General features: G+C 42.8%; 1 protein-coding gene across 1 annotated transcript in view; it reads right to left on the reverse strand.

Annotated features, from left to right (window-relative positions):
* LOC126092161 (uncharacterized) overlaps nt 1–16,309 on the reverse strand; it is a 1,357,798-nt gene that overhangs the window by 1,019,071 nt on the left and 322,418 nt on the right. The gene's annotated exons all lie outside the window — the stretch shown is intronic.

Below are 16,309 nucleotides of genomic sequence, written 5' to 3' on the forward strand. Positions count from 1 at the left end.
CTCTCGTGTTCAGTTAACCTTGTGCTTACTGGACGCCCTGTCTCACCTACATACACCAGTCCACATTCGCACCCGATTTCATAAACTCCGGCGGCATGAAGCTTGTCAATTGTATCTTTCGTCGAACCCAGAATGTCTTTTATTTTTTTGTTGCTACGAAAAATCGGCTTAATGCCTGCCCGACGGAGAATTTTGCCCGGACGTTCAGTAACCCCTTGTACATATGGTAGCACGACGGTGTTCTGTGCTTCTTTCTGCATTTCTCTATTGCCCTCCTCCTTCCGCGCCATATTTTAGTGTGTTATCCTCTTGTCGTAGCCATTAGCTCCAAAAACGTACCTGAGGTTCCGTAGTTCAGCTTGCAGGTTGTGTTCATCACTGATCCTGTTTGCAGGGCCGAATTCTTTTGCGTAGGATGGTTGTGGTGGGAGGCCGTGCTGGTGGGCTTCCTATAAACTCTGCGTTCAAACTTCGCCTCTGGTTTACGGTAAACTTCCACGTCGAGAAAAGGCAATACCCCGTTCTTTTATTTCTCCATGGTGAAGTGAATTTTTCTGTGCTGCTGGTTGAGATGTTTGTGAAAGTTCTGAAGCTCTTCTTCTCCGTGTGGCCAGATAACAAAGGTGTCATCAACATATCGTAGCCAGCATTCTGGGCGTAATGGTGCTGGCTGGAGAGCTGTTTCTTCGAACGCTTGCATAAAAACGTCTGCTGCGGCAGGCGAAAGAGGGGAACCCATAGCTACACCGTCCGTCTGCTTTTTTTTCTATTTATACTGCTAGCACGCGTGTATATTCTCCTGCCCCCTGTCTCTACCCATCACATCTATCTACTTCCACCTAGACATTTCCCATCTCTCTGTCCACCTGCTCCATCTCCTCACTCTGTTCACCTCGCCCACCCTTCTCTCAGTACATCTTCTCCTCCTCCCTCTCTCTGTCAATCTGCACCTTCCCCCTCTGTCCATCTCCTCCTGCCATTCTCTTTGTCAGTCTCCACCCTCTGTCTGTCTCTGCCTCCCCCTGTGTCCATAATTTTCTTCTCCCTCCCTGTTCACTTTCGTTTCTACCTCCTCCTCTCCCCTCGTACCTCTCCCCCTATTCCCCTTCTCCTCCTACTCCTCCGTCTCTTCATCTCCTCCTCTCCCATCTCTATGGCTGTAACTTCCTCCCCTGTCTCTGTCGATCTACTCCTATTTCGTTTCTCTGCCCATCTCCTCCCCTCGTGTCTCTGTGTCCATTTCACCCTTCCCTATCTCTATCCGTCTCCTCCTCCTATTTGTGCCTATCTCCCCCTTCCCCTCACCGTCTGTCTGTCTCTTCTTTCCCCTTCCTTCTCTACGTTATCGCGCTCATCTCTGCAGTATTTCTTTCCAGATCGTAACTAATATGCGTACTAAACTTGACTGAAATCTTTCCAGAACGATTCGACGAGTAGGAACCAATCGTTCTCAAACTCGCCAAAATCGGGGAACTCAAGGGGAAGGATGGTAACCATTAGAGGGATTCAATTTCAAATGGCTCTGAGCACTGTGGGTCTTAACATCTGAGGTCATCAGTCCCCTAGAACTTAGAAATACTTAAACCTAACTAACCTAAGGACATCACACACATCCATGCCCGAGGCAGGATTCGAACTTGCGACCGCAGCGGTCGCGCGGTTCTAGACTGAAGCGCGTAGAACCGTTCGGCCACCAGCGGCCGGCAAAGACAACAAAAGCAATGGACGAACAACAAGTCAGGAGTGTAAACCAAATCGAGAGCCTAGACGTAGCGGTATCTGGAAACAAGCGACGCTGCGTACAAGGAGCGATACGAAAGCGCAGTCATAACACAAGTGAGTACCGGGCCCTTTGTTTCCTTGATTGTCATTTCATACCCATTGCCCCAAATGGTTGGATGGTGGCGGCGGCGGGGGGGGGGGGGGGGTTGAACTGTCAGCGGTACAATTTTCCGCTCTTCAGCAAGGCGAACTAAAAATTTTACAACGAGAAATACAAACAAAATGTGGGAGGAAGCGGTTTCCTGTTTTAAATTAAAAATCAAAGGCGGTGAGTTAAAGAAACGGAAATATATCCATTTTAAAAACACGTCCAGATAGGTGGTATTCTTCTGATAAAAATACCGGAACACTGCACTTTCGCTTAAAATCTGAAAGACTTGCACTAGGGTGAGAGGTACTGGCAGAGAAGAGAGTATATTCCATGGGGCTGAGAGGTGTGGGCAGAAAGGTAGGGTGCGTTATACAGGAAAACTATGGAGATGAGATGTAGGAATAGTGGGTAATAGTTAGTGAGAAAGACAGAGCGTGAGGAGTGATGTGCCCTGTGGGGATAGGGCAGTGGTTGCAAGAGGAAAGGGATTGGGGGGGGGGGGGGGAAATTGAGAGGAAAAGGAGGAAATAGCCCTGATGTCGAGTGGGATAGGCGGGGAAGAGTTAAAGTTGGTAGGAGGGATGTGTTTGTGAAGGGCCAGCAGCACATGAGGGCTGGTGGAGACAATGGGGTTATTTGAATATAGTTTGCGGAGGTGTTCGATGTGACTGAGGAGGGGTGGGAATTTGATCCAGGATGGAAAGGTAAACGGAAGTGGAGTCCCTGACGTTCGAGGGACGTACAGAACTTTGGTGGGGCAGAGATCCACGCAACATTTGCATAGCACAGGGTGGGTTGGATGAATAGTGGAAGGGTGTAATCCTCAAGTTCGGCCTGTTGGTAGTTTTAGTAGTTTGTCCGGGCCTATGCGCTGCGAGCGTTAATAGCGCGACAGCATGCGCCGATAGGATGGCGCATGCGGCGTGGCCCGTGTCTAACCCTCAGGCGACGACAGCAGCGCTCGCAAATAATTAGGAGCGCGTCCTAGCGGCAGAAGTCTAGGTCCACGCGTTCTCGTGGGCTTTCGAACTTAGCGGTCTGGGGTATCCAGTACTATCCACTCACCTTTCTCAAACGGCAACGCTTCGCACTTTATTTCGCCAGCTTGCTGCAGTGTAAGGTCGAGAGCTGTGCGTTGTATTACTATTACCTTTTTTCTTCGCTTCTTACGATTACTGTCTGCCGGCCGGGGTGGCCGAGCGGTTCTAGGCGCTACAGTCTGAAACCGCACGACCGCTACGGTCGCAGGTTCGAATCCTGCCTCGGGCATGGATGTGTGTGATGTCCTTAGGTTAGTTAGGTTTAAGTAGTTCTAAGTCCTAGGGGATTGATGACCTTAGAAGTTAAGTCCCATACTGCTATGAGCCATTTGAACCATTTTTTTTATTACTGTCTTTCCTATGGTTTATCCGCTTGTGATCTAACAGATTTATTTTATTTTACAGTAGCTATAGTGGCTGTTCTTGACAAAACCGTAACAATGAAATAACCTTAGGACATGATAGCAAAATACCGTAAAATGGTGTGACTTCCAACATTTAAAAAATATGTTTCAGTATGACACCAAATCAATGTACATCTTTCACGACGGTCGTTTTTATACATTAAAAGAGGTATTAAAGATTGTACAAAGCATATTTTTATATCTTCTATATCTTTCTTTTCGTTAAATTTTTAGTCTTCAGAGTCACACATTATTTGAGGCCACTTAAAATATGGAATTATTTTCCCACTCTCTGCAAGTCCTTTTTACTATTTTTCTGTATCACCTAAGCAAGAGCATGTTACGTTATATTGTGTGTGAAAGCAATTTTTAAAGTAAATTTCAGTACAATTATGCTACAGTACTGTTGTATTTCAGTACTATTATCTGGTATTTCCTTCCAAAGGACAAGAGCAGTTGAAACCTTCATGACTTAATATTGTCCTTATGATAACTGTGTGATGGATGGGTAAAGGTAAAAAAATTTCAATAACGGCTTTCAGAAACAATTACAGTAATATTATTAATGCTCATTAAACAGAAGATACCAATGTTATAAAAAACAGTGATAAAACCTTGCAACAAAGAATGAATTACGAGATATCCGACACATCAGATGCAACACCAAAAGAAAGTCTTCCCTCCTTCCTACTTCACGCTGCGTCAAAATTCATTCTACAAACACCATCTTTTGCATACTTGACACATCAGATCATTAGGTGAAACAAAGCAGCTACTTGATAGAAAATTCAAGATAACGCTGCACACCGCATGTAATAATCTACCATCACCGATCAGTTGATCTGTCAGAGAGCATACAAAGCAGCAGGACGCCAGTGTACAAAGCATAGTTCAAAATCACCTTTCGACAGGTACACCTTCAACTTTTATTTTACTACGTCAAGAAACAAACGGAACTTCTTTGGCTATCACTAAAATTAAATTTAGATGAGCACTTAGCCAGTAAACTATCATTAACTATTTTTGAACCTTAGTTGCTTTTTTTTTTTTTTTTTTAAGTCATCAATCTTCTGACTGGTTGGATGTATTCCAGTCTCTGTCTTCCTCTACAGTTTTTGCCCTCTACTGTTCCCTCTGGTACCATTGAAGTCATTCCCTGATGTATTAATACATGTCTTTTCATCCTGTCTCTTCTTCTTATCAGCGTTTCCCACATTTTCCTTTTCTGCGCAAAAACTCCTCATTCCTTACCTTATCAGTCCACCTAATTTTCAACGTTCGTCTCTAGCACCACATCTCAAATGCTTCAATTCTCTCCTCTTCTGGCTTTCCCACAGTCCATGTTTCGTTACCACACAGTTCTATGCTCCATACGTACATTCTCAGAAATTTATTCCTCAAATCAATACCTGCCTTTGATACGATTAGACTTCTATTGTTCAGGAAAGCCCTTTTTGTCAGTGCTAGTCTGCTTTTGGTGTCCTCCCTGCTCCGTCCATCATTGTTTATATTACTGTCTAGGTAATAGAATTCCTTAATTTTATCTACTTCGTGACCATCAATCCTGATGTTAAGTTTCTCGCTGTTCTCATTTCTGCTACATCTCATTACTTTCGCCTTTCTTCGATTTACATTCAGTCCATACCGTACACTCATTAGACTGTTCATTCCGTTCAGGAGATCATGTAATTCTTCTTCACTCTCACTCAGGATAGCAATGTCATCAGCGAATCGTATCATTGACATCCTTTCGACTCGTGAACCGTTCTTTTATTTCCGACATTGCTTCTTCGATGTATCGATTGAATAGCAGGGGTGAAAGACTACATGCCTGTCTTACACCCTTTTTAATCCGAGTACTTCGTTCTTGGTTGTCCACTCTTGTTATTCCCCATTAGCTTTTGTATACATTGTATATCGGTTGTCTCTCCCTATAGCTTACCCCTATTTTTCTTAGACTTTCGAACATCTTGCACATTTTACATATTCCAATGCTTTTTCCAGGTCGACAAATCCTATGAATGTGCCTTGATTTTTCTTTAGTCTTGCTGCCATTATTAACAGCAACGTCAGAAGTGCCTCTCGCGTGGCTTTTTGTTTTCTAAAGTCAAACTGTTCGTCATCTAACACATCCTTAATTTTCTTTTACGTTCTTCTGTACATTATTCTTGCAGTCAACTTTGATGAATGAGCTGTTAAGCTGACTCGTACTTGTCAGCTCTGGGAGACTTCGGTATTGTGCGGATGATATTTTTCTGGAAGTCACGTGGCATGTCCCCAGACTCACACATTCTAAACACTAACGTGAATCGTCGTTTTGTTGCCACTTCCAACAATGATTATAGAAATTCTGGTGGAATGTTGTCTAACCCTTCTGCCACATTTGATCTAAGTCCTCCAAAGCCCTATTAAATTCCGAATCTAAAAGCGGATCCCCTATCTCTTCTATAGCTGCTCTTGTTTCTTCTATCACATCAGAGAAATCTTCCCCTCATAGAAACCTTCAATGTACTCTTTCCACCTATCCGCTCTCTCCTCTGCATTTAGCAGTGGAATTCCCGTTACGCTCTTAATGTTACCAAATGGTTCAAATGGCTCTGAGCACTATGGGACTTAACATCTGTGGTCATCAGTCCCCTAGAACTTAGAACTACTTAAACCTAACTAACCTAAGGACATCACACACATCCATGCCCGAGGCAGGATTCGAACCTGCGACTGTAGCGGTCGCGCGGTTCCAGACTGAAGCGCCTAGAACCACACGGCCACACCGGCCGGTGTTTTATCTGGATGAAAATTTATTGAACCAACAACTCTGTGAGGATGCATAGGACACTGAAAGCACTTTTTTGCAATGTGTTTTCCTATGAAGAACCGTCGTACGAGGTCATCAAATCTTACTTACACAAACAACTTTTAATTTTTTATTGCCAAGAGACAACAATGTTAACGCAAAAGATTAGTTCAAAAACGCCTCCCTTGACTTGTAAAAACAAAGGTTACACCGACGGGTCATGTTGTACCTAATGCGTTCAAAGACTGCGAGAGTGTTCTTAATTTCTGCTGCTCCTACTACTAGATCCTCTTCTGATTCCATGGGGGCTCCATACGATGTTGCGCGTCGCTCTCGACACAAAGAGTCAAGAGGCGTCAAATCAGGGACTGAGTAAGCCATCGTACAGGACCACCTCTGACGATTCACTTCTCTGGAAACTATCGGTTCAAGAATCGTCGCACAGGGCGACTGAAATGTCCCGGTGACCCGTCTTGATGGAACTACATGCGCTGCCTCGTAGCCAGTGGCAAGTCACCCAGAAATCCTAGAAATGCTATGGGGGAAGAAATTGTAATAACGACTGCCATTTAATGGCCTAGGTAGGAGATATGGCCCACTTAAATAACACCTACACCACATACAAATAGAAACGCACTTGATGAGCGCAGTAAATATGGCAGGTGGATGAAACTCGCTCCAAGCATGTGAACTAGGGATATCGAATACTCCATCGCTATGTAGTAAGCACCATCCATAGCCGTGTACAAACTACAGGTGTCTCGCTCCATTAGTAAACAAGTACCGTGATAGTACAAATAAAAGTAAATGAGAAACAGCTCTTACAACTGAAGCGCGATGTATTCCCTCTATCGTACAACAGGAAGCGTTACAACAACAAATCAATAATTACAACTAAAGAGTCAATACGCCCTCTACTACAATAAATAATGCTCACAGGAAATTATGACGTAAAAGAAAAATATTTGATGTGTAACCTCAAAAAATGGTTCAAATGGCTCTGAGCACTATGGGACTTAACATCTGAGGTCACCAGTCCCCTAGAACTTAGAACTACTTAAACCTTAACTAACATAAGGACATCACACACATCCATGCCCGAGGCAGGATTCGAACCTGCGACCGCAGCAGCAGCGCGGTTGCGGGCTGAAGCGCCTAGAACCGCTCACCCACCGCGGCCGGCCAGCTCGTACCCAGGGGCATTGTTTCGCTGCAGCGAGACGTTAATGCCGTACTGCAGTCCTCTTGGGATCACTTGTTTACTTTTCTCATGACGTAGTGGAAGCTGTGGATCTAGGCAGTCAGGTAGATGCAGTATTTCTTGATTTGACACACACCTACGTTCACTGTTAAAAGTACGATCGTATGGGGTACAAGAGAAAATTGTGACTGGATTGAGAACGTTTGTTAGAGAGGACGCAGCATGTTGTCTTGACTGGAGAGTCGTTGTCAGATGTAGAAGTAGCTTCATGTGTGCTCCAGGGAAGTATGGTGGAACCATTGCTGTTCGTGTTGTATATTAATGACCTTGCAGACAGTATCAATAGTAACCTCAGACTTTTTGCAGATGATACAGTTATCCGTAAAGAAGTACTGTCTGCAGAAAGCCGATTAAATATTCAGTCAGATTTCGATAAGATTTCAAAATGTTTGAAGATTGGCATCTTGCTATAAATTTTCAAGAATGTATGACTGTGCACTTCACAAAACAAAAAAAAACGTACTGTCCTATGCGATAATACCAATGAGTCAGTTGTGGAATCGTCCAGTTCATGCAAATACCGGTGTGTAACTCTGTAGGGATATGAAATGGAACGATCGCCTAGGTTCAGTTGTGGCTAAAGCAGAAGAACACAAAATCCCCAAGACTGTCTAAGTTTCACGGAAGCTCGAAATTTAATGCGGACGTCAATGAGAGATGCTTTTAATAGTTTCCACAATGAAACATTGTCTCAAAATATGGTAGAAAACTCAAAGAGATTCTGGTAGTATGTAAAGTACACCAGTGGCAAAAAACAGTCAATACCGTCACTGCGCGATAGCGATGGAAATGTTACAGATGATGGTGCCACTAAAGCGAAGTTACTAAATACAGTTTTCCGCAATTCCTTCACGAAAGAAGACGAAGTAAATATTCCAGAATTCGAAACCGGAACAGCTGTTAGCATGAGTGACATAAAAGTAGATCTCTTAGGTGCTGCGAAACAACTCAACTCACTTAAGAAAGGCAAGTCTTCCGGTCCAGATGGTATACCAATCAGGTTCCTCTCAGAGTATCCAGACACAATAGCGCCTTTCTTAGAAATCGTATACAACCGCTCACTTGACGAAAGGTCTGTTCCTAAAGACTGGAAAGTAGTACAGGTTACACCAATACTCAAGAAAGGAAGTAGGAATAAGCCATTGAATTACAGACCCATTTCACTGACCTCAATTTGCAGTAGGATTTTGGAGCATATACTGTACTCGAACATTATGAATCACCTTGAGGAAAATGACTTATTGATACATAACCAACACGGATTCAGGAAATATCGTTCTTGTGCGACACAGCTAGTTCTTCATTCCCATGAAGTAATGAGTGCTGTCAACAAGGGATCTCAGATCGATTCCATATTCCTAGATTTCCAGAAGGCTTTTGATACCGTTCCTCACAAGCGACTATTAATCAAATTGCGTGCATATGGAGTATTTCTCTGTTATGTGACTGGATTCGTGATTTCCTCTCAGAGAGGTCACAGTTCGTAGTGATAGACGGTAAATCATCGAGTAGAACAGAAGTGTCATAGGCCCTCTGCTGTTCCTGATTTACATAAATGATCTAGGTGACAATGTGAGCAGCCCCCTCACATTGTTTGCAGATGACACTGTAATTTACCGTCTAGTGAAATCATCAGACGATCAGTTCCAATTACAAAATGATCTAGAGAGAATTTCTGTATGGTGCGAAAAGTGGCAATTGGCACTAAACAAAGAGAAGTGCGAGGTCATCCACGCGGGTACTAAAAGAAATCCGATAAATTTTGGGTATACGATAAATCTCACAAATCTAAGGGCTGTCAATTCGACTAAATACTTAGGAATTACAATTAAGAGCAACTTAAATTGGAAAGACCACTGAGATAATATTGTGGGGAAGGCGAAACAAAGACTGCGCTTTGTTGGCAGAACACTTAGAAGATGCGACAAACCCACTAAAGAGACAGCCTACATTACACTTGTTCGTCCTCTGCTGGAATATTGCTGCGCGGTATGGGATCCTTACCAGGTAGGTTTGACGGAGGACATCGAAAAAGTGCAAAGAAGGGCAGCTCGTTTCGTGTTATCGCGCAATAGGGGTGAAAGTGTCACTGATATGATACGCGAGTTGGGGTGGCAGTCACTGAAACAAAGGCGGTTTTCTTTGCGGTGAGATATATTTACGAAATTTCAATCGCCAACTTTCTCTTCCGAATGCGAAAATACTTTGTTCACACCTACCTACGTAGGAAGAAATGATAATTATAATAAAATAAGAGAAATCAGAGCTAGAACGGAAAGATTTAGGTGTTCCTTTTTCCCACGCGCCATTCGAGAGTGGAATGGTAGAGAAGTAGTATGAAAATGGTTCGATGAACCCTCTGCCTGGCACTTAAGAGTGAATTGCAGACTAACCATATAGATGTAGATGTCGAGTTTTTAGACTAAATTATTAATAACCAGTCCCATATCATCGAGGAAAGGTATAAGATATGCTCATATGAAAATGACGCATTAACTGTAGCGGCTTTGTATATAATCCCAGTGGGTGAACGTTAGACATGTCGTGGTGGTATTCCCAGTTGCACAAGCAGAGTTAGCGGCTTCGAAGCATTTTCCTCATTTCTGGAGAATTTTTTTGTGCTGTTCGTTGCGTGATGGATTTCTCCCGATCAGCACAAAGAGTGGTTTTCATGTTTCTTCGTGCAGAAGAAGAGCAACATCTTCATAAACTTATCGAAAGATGAAAGAGATGTACGGAGAGCAGCGTCTCTAACAGCAGACAATATTCTGGTGGTGGCAGCGTTATGAGGCGGGATGTGTGGCCGAAAAGGCCCTCGAGCTCCTTCAAAAATTCGGATGCGAGATTCCGGAACATCCTCCTTATAGTTCCCCATGCGACTCGCGTATCTTCGACCCCTTAAAAAAATCTTTAAAAATCATAGGTTCACCTGTGACAACTAAATGCAGGACAGCGTGGAAAGCTGGATTCGTCAGCAACCCAGGAGTTTCTAGACTGCTACCATCCAAAGAAAAAAAAGAACATTAGGATTTCACTTCCCGTCGACATAGAGGTAATTAGAAATGGACCACAAGCTTGGACTGTGCCTAGGTTGGGGAGGAAATCGGCCGCGCTATTTCAAACGAAATACTCCGGCATTTGCCGGGAGCGATTTAGAGAAATCACGGAAAACCTGAATCAGGATGGTCGGATGCGGATTTGGCCCATCGTTATCCCACATGGGAACCCATTGTGCTAACCACTGCGTTACCTCGGTTGGTCTGATGCCGTCCACTCCCTATGTATGCTCTAGGATCGATGTATCAGTATCAATGCCAATTATATATAATTGTACTGGTCCACATGAACAATATACATCAAAAAAAGTTTTGCATTACCCTGGTTCCCAGAACTCCTGCAGATATATGTTGACTCTGGATATTGTATCACAGACACAGTCCCTTTGACTGTTGAGAGATGTCACTAAATCCGCCCAAAGATGTAAACAACCATGAATGAGCAGCGACTATTAGATGGAGGGGGACCGCCAGCCGATCAGTCCCAGTCATTCCATCAGGAAGGAGGTACACGGCTCGTGTTGTCTGTAGTTCAACCATGCCTAGACGGCCAATACCGCGGTTCGACCGCTTCTGCATTGTTACTTTCTGCCAGGAAGGGCTCTCATCAAGGGAAGTGGTGAATGGTTCAAATGGCTCTGAGCACTATGGGACTCAACATCTTAGGTCATAAGTCCCCTAGAACTTAGAACTACTTAAACCTAACTAACCTAAGGACATCACACACACACCCATGCCCGAGGCAGGATTCGAACCTGCGACCGTAGCAGTCCCGCGGTTCCGGACTGCAGCGCCAGAACCGCTAGACCACCGCGGCCGGCATCAAGGGAAGTGCCCAGGCGTCTCGGAGTGAACCAAAGCGATGTTGTTCGGACATGGAGGAGACACAGAGAGGCAGCAACTGTCGATTACTTGTCTCACTCAGGCCGGCCAACGGCCACTACTGCAGTGGATGACTGCTATCTACGGAATATGGCTCGGAGGAACCCTGACAGCAACGCCACCATGTTGAATAATGCTTTTCGTGCAGCCACAGGACGTCGTGTTACGGCTCAAAGTGTGCGCAATAGGCTTCATGATGCGCAATTTGACTCGAGACGTCCATGGCGAGGTCCATCTTTGCAACCACGACACCATGCAGCGCAGTACAGATGGGCCCAACAACATGCCGAATGGACCGCTCAGGATTGGTATCACGTTCTCTTCTCCGGTGAGTGTCGCCTATGCCTTCAACCAGATAATCATCGGAGACTTGTTTGGAGGCAACCCGGTCAGGAAGAACGCCTTTACACACTGTCCAGCGAGTGCAGCAAAAAGGCCCCTACTGTTTTGGGGTGGCATTATGTGGGGTCGACGTACGCCGCTGGTGGTCACGGAAGGCCCTGTAATGACTGCACGATACGTGAAAGCCATCCTCCGACCGATAGTGCAACCAGCATATTGTCGAGGTATTCGTCTACATGGACGACAATTCGTGCACATCATGTGAATGACTTCTTTCAGGATAACGACATCCCTCGACTACAGTGGCCAGCATGTTCTCCAGACATGGAGTCTATCGGACATGCCTTGGATAGAATGAAAAGGGCTATTTACGGACGACGTGACCCACCAACCACTCTGAGGGATCTACGCCGAATAGCCGTTGAGGAGTGGGACAATCTGGACCAACAGTACCCTGATGAACTTGTGGATAATATGCCACAACGCATACAGGCATGTATGAATGCAAGGGGACGTGCTACTGGGTATTAGAGGTACCGGTGTGTAAAGGAATCTGGACCACCACCTCTGAAGGTCTCACTGTATGGTGGTACAACATACAATGTGTCGTTTTCATGAGCAATAAAAAGGGCGGAAATGATATTTATGTTAATCTCTATTCCAGTTTTCTGTACAGGTTCCGGAAATCTCGGAACCGAAGTGATGCAATAATTTTTTGATGTGTGTATATTTATTCGCATGAACTATATATAACTGTAGTCTCCTTCTTGTTTGGGCACACCTTACGTCCAATAAACGAAAGATAATAACTACAATCTATTCCGTGTCTTCTGTGTAGTATTGATCCACATTGAGTTTTGCTCCCAGACTCCTATCATTGACAATGTAAATTTGTTTATACCATTTCTCGTCCCAAACCAGAATGGCTACGTGGTCATAAAAAAATTAAAACATGTCAAGGGCCGAAAATAACAGGAGCACATAATAACAATACGAAAAGAAAGAATCAAAGAAGGAATCTCATACATGTCATGCACAGTTAGGCATTGTGTGGCCGTCAATGGGCAGAATCTCTAAAATCGCGCATACGGTTCTTTATGCTTGGTTTGTGGATACTTGTTAGGCACTTGACGATGATAATGTCTCCACGTCCACTTTTGTTCTAGAATATGAGATAAAACTCGAAATTGTCTAGTAGCACAAAATAAAGCACTTATTTTAATCTAATATCCTGGTAGAAATGACGTATTTCCTTGAACCTATTGAGGCTGTTTTTATATGATACGCGTATCTGTAGTCTTAAGCTATTCATTCGTGGCAGATACTCGTTCGAGAACATGCAGCAGCAGTTGTCTCTAACAAGACAATAGTAAATGAAAAAGATTTTCTGTCTGAGTGTAGTACAAATACATTAAAACAAGAGACAATGCTCATAAAGTATGCTAAACATCAACACTACAATGTGTTAAGGTTCACTAAATATGGTGAACAATCCTGAAGTAACACAGTTTCATTGCATCATTTTGACACTACTAAAGTTGCGTTGTAGTAGGTGAGAATCTTGTTAGCGAGTAAGTGCGACGTGCTGTGAATGGGCAGCGAATGACTAAGCGCATGCTTTCTTCTCAGATTTAGGTGCGGCAACAGCTATAGCCACGAAAAATAACAGTCTGAAAGCGTCGGCACTGGAGCAGTAATCAAAACTTCAGACACGGATATAGGATGAAAATAGATGCGTCGTACCTAGGCAGATTCTGAAGAGATGAATCTAAATTTGAATATGCAGTCAGGTGGAGCAGTTACTCAGGCTGTGAGCTCGAATCGTGGGGAAGCCGAACTCATGTCCCAGTCAGTACAGATAGGCGCGGCTCCACGGTTCAGTCCCCGGAGCCGGGGCACACCTTATTACCGTATCCCCCTCCCCTCAGTATAACTCGTTGATCCCCACTTTGATTGCACTACTGCGAACTGCGATTTTAATAACAATAACAATAAAATATTTAAAGAACGTCGTGTTTACTGGCAAGAGATACTGATAAAATTTCTTTATTTTATAACCATTTTAGGTCCACAGACCATCATCGGCTTCATAAGAACATTTACAGAACCATATTAGTCGATTTAAAATCAGTGCCATCAGACAATAAAATTCATAAATTCGTTACCGAAAACGAAGTTATACCGCACAGAATAACGTAGCCAGCGTATCACAAAACATAGACACATCGCATTTGTATAGCGTTACTTGTTGCCATATAGTAGTACAGGGTGAATTAGGAGGAAAGGTACATGCTTTAAGGGGCTCCGGAAAGGCTCAAAATCATGAAAAGTTCAATTTTTACTTTTTTGCGTTTTCTGAATCTGCAGACTATTACCTTTTAATAAATATATAATTTATTCAATTCCGAAGACTACAACTATTTTTAAATTTTTTTTGAAATGTGTTCTACATGGGCGTGACCCACTCTGGCGCTGTTAAACTGCTGTCAAATGGTGTTATTATTAACGTCCGTGTTCATCAGGTACATTTTAGTGATGTGAGATAAAGTATGTGTTGTGGCTAACCTGTGATGGTTCAATATATATCGCTGGTGTGATTGTCGATTGTTTCATGTTTATTTACTCTGTCGTTATCTCGAAAATATTCGTAATTAATTCTGTTTCTTGAGTCTCTGTTTTGTTGAAGTATAATAATTGGAATAGAAACACTTCACTTTGGTGTGTATGATGCTGTTGCGACTTTCAATGATGGCAACATTGTAAGGTGCAAGGTATTTAGAAATATGGGAATGAAGATAGGTTCTAACATGGTACGAGCGATGCTTGCTTTAGACAAGGAACGCCTTCGGGCTGCAGACAGGGCTGTAAAGAGTCTAGAAATACAAGCAAGAGTAAACAGGAGGAGGAACAAGAGGAAGCTGGAGGAGGAGTTTGCAGAGGATGAAGATAATCCATCCTATGGACCTGGAATGCACTAAAAAGTTAATCCAATCTTTGTCGCTCGATTCCCAAAACTTTTATTTTCTCATACTAATTACATGTTTTCTAAGGATCTTCCTAACATATTTGTTTCAAACTTTCAGTAAATGTTACACAGTACCTTCTGCATAATTTAACACAGCCTTTTTCCAAAAAACTGTATATTTTTGAATATATAAATAAAAAATTGCAAAAAATGTTGTGAATTTTCATTACAATTGAAAAAAAATCATCTTTAATAACTGAACTAAATTTTTTGTAAAATCCCTGTGTTAAGTTGTAGCCCATATTCCAATAAATAATCTGTAAAAAGTTCAACTTCCTACCTCAAATACTTTGTGAGGAAAGATGTAATTTATAAGCGTTATTTTAACATTGCAAGTATAGGGCGTTCCGGAGCCCCTTAAGGGGTATTCCGAATGGTTTACCAGGTAGAACAAATTTAATGTGCATTGTTATATATTTGGTGTATTATTCAGACATTGCCATCACACAGGTCTGCAAAAACATTTTTGAAATTTCATAACTGACTTTTATGTACTTTTCAGCGCTGATCTCAAAAATGCAGTCCATTTTTTTCCACCACGTCATGAATTTTGGGTATAATAACAAAATTTAACTACTTTATTACATTTTTTCCAACCTTTTTTTTCTTAACTACATTTCCAGTACACTTTCATTTCTCTTTAAGCTCATAAGCCCTTATAATAACGCTTTCACTTTCTGTCGAAGCTCCTTTTATTGCTTTTCCTGCTGTGGACTCGTTGAGGATCATCTCCTCTTATCATCCAGCATTAGTCCGCTATCATGTTGACGTTCCATCTTCCTCGATATCTTTTTTCCATTTCTTTGATGTCTTGGTGGAGTCTTTCACCCTGCCGTTCACTTACATCACCAAGGTTTGCAGGGAAGTAGTCAAGATGTGAGTGGAGAAAATGAACTTTAATGCTCATGTTACAGCCCAGCTTCTTAAAGTTGTCGAGCATGTCTGCAACGATTGTGTTGTAGCTTGGATCTCTTTTGTTTCCTAGGAAACCGGTAACAATTGAATTAAAAGATGTCCATGCTGCCTTTTCTTTTGTCTCCATTTTGTTCACAACGTTGGGATCTGTCGTTAGCTTTCTAATGTCTGGTCCGACAAAGATTCCTTCCTTTAGCTTTGCCTCGCATAAACCAGGAAACTGTCCACAAAGATATCTGAAACATTCCTCTTCTTTTGGCAATGCCTTAAGAAATTGTTTCATCAGCCCCAACGTGATGTGAAGTGGTGGAAGTAATTCATTTTTGGAACCCAGAAGGCTTTTACTCTCAACAGGTTTTTCTCAAGGGCCAAGGTTTTTTTATATAGTGTTGCAAGAACAAAACGAGCACTCATCACTATGATTTTTGAGGCTCCCTCCAAACCATTGATATTCCAAAACGTAAGGACTACTTTTTACGTTGAAACCATTACCTCAGTTCTTCAACGCACACTGAACAAAATTTGTGTGGGGCCCAAGGCTTATCTTGATCGCCTAACTTTATACCAAAATAGGCAAATATACTTTTTCAACAAAATCGTAAATATTTCTTTGTTGCTTTTTAACGGTATGGTTACCACGAATGTAGCAGAAGGAATCTGGCGAGTTTATACATCCTCTGGTAGCCACTGTCCATTGTCCATGAAACAACTTCACAA

Source organism: Schistocerca cancellata, chromosome 7, assembly GCF_023864275.1.
Source record: "Schistocerca cancellata isolate TAMUIC-IGC-003103 chromosome 7, iqSchCanc2.1, whole genome shotgun sequence".
In the NCBI taxonomy this organism is placed as follows: domain Eukaryota; kingdom Metazoa; phylum Arthropoda; class Insecta; order Orthoptera; family Acrididae; genus Schistocerca; species Schistocerca cancellata.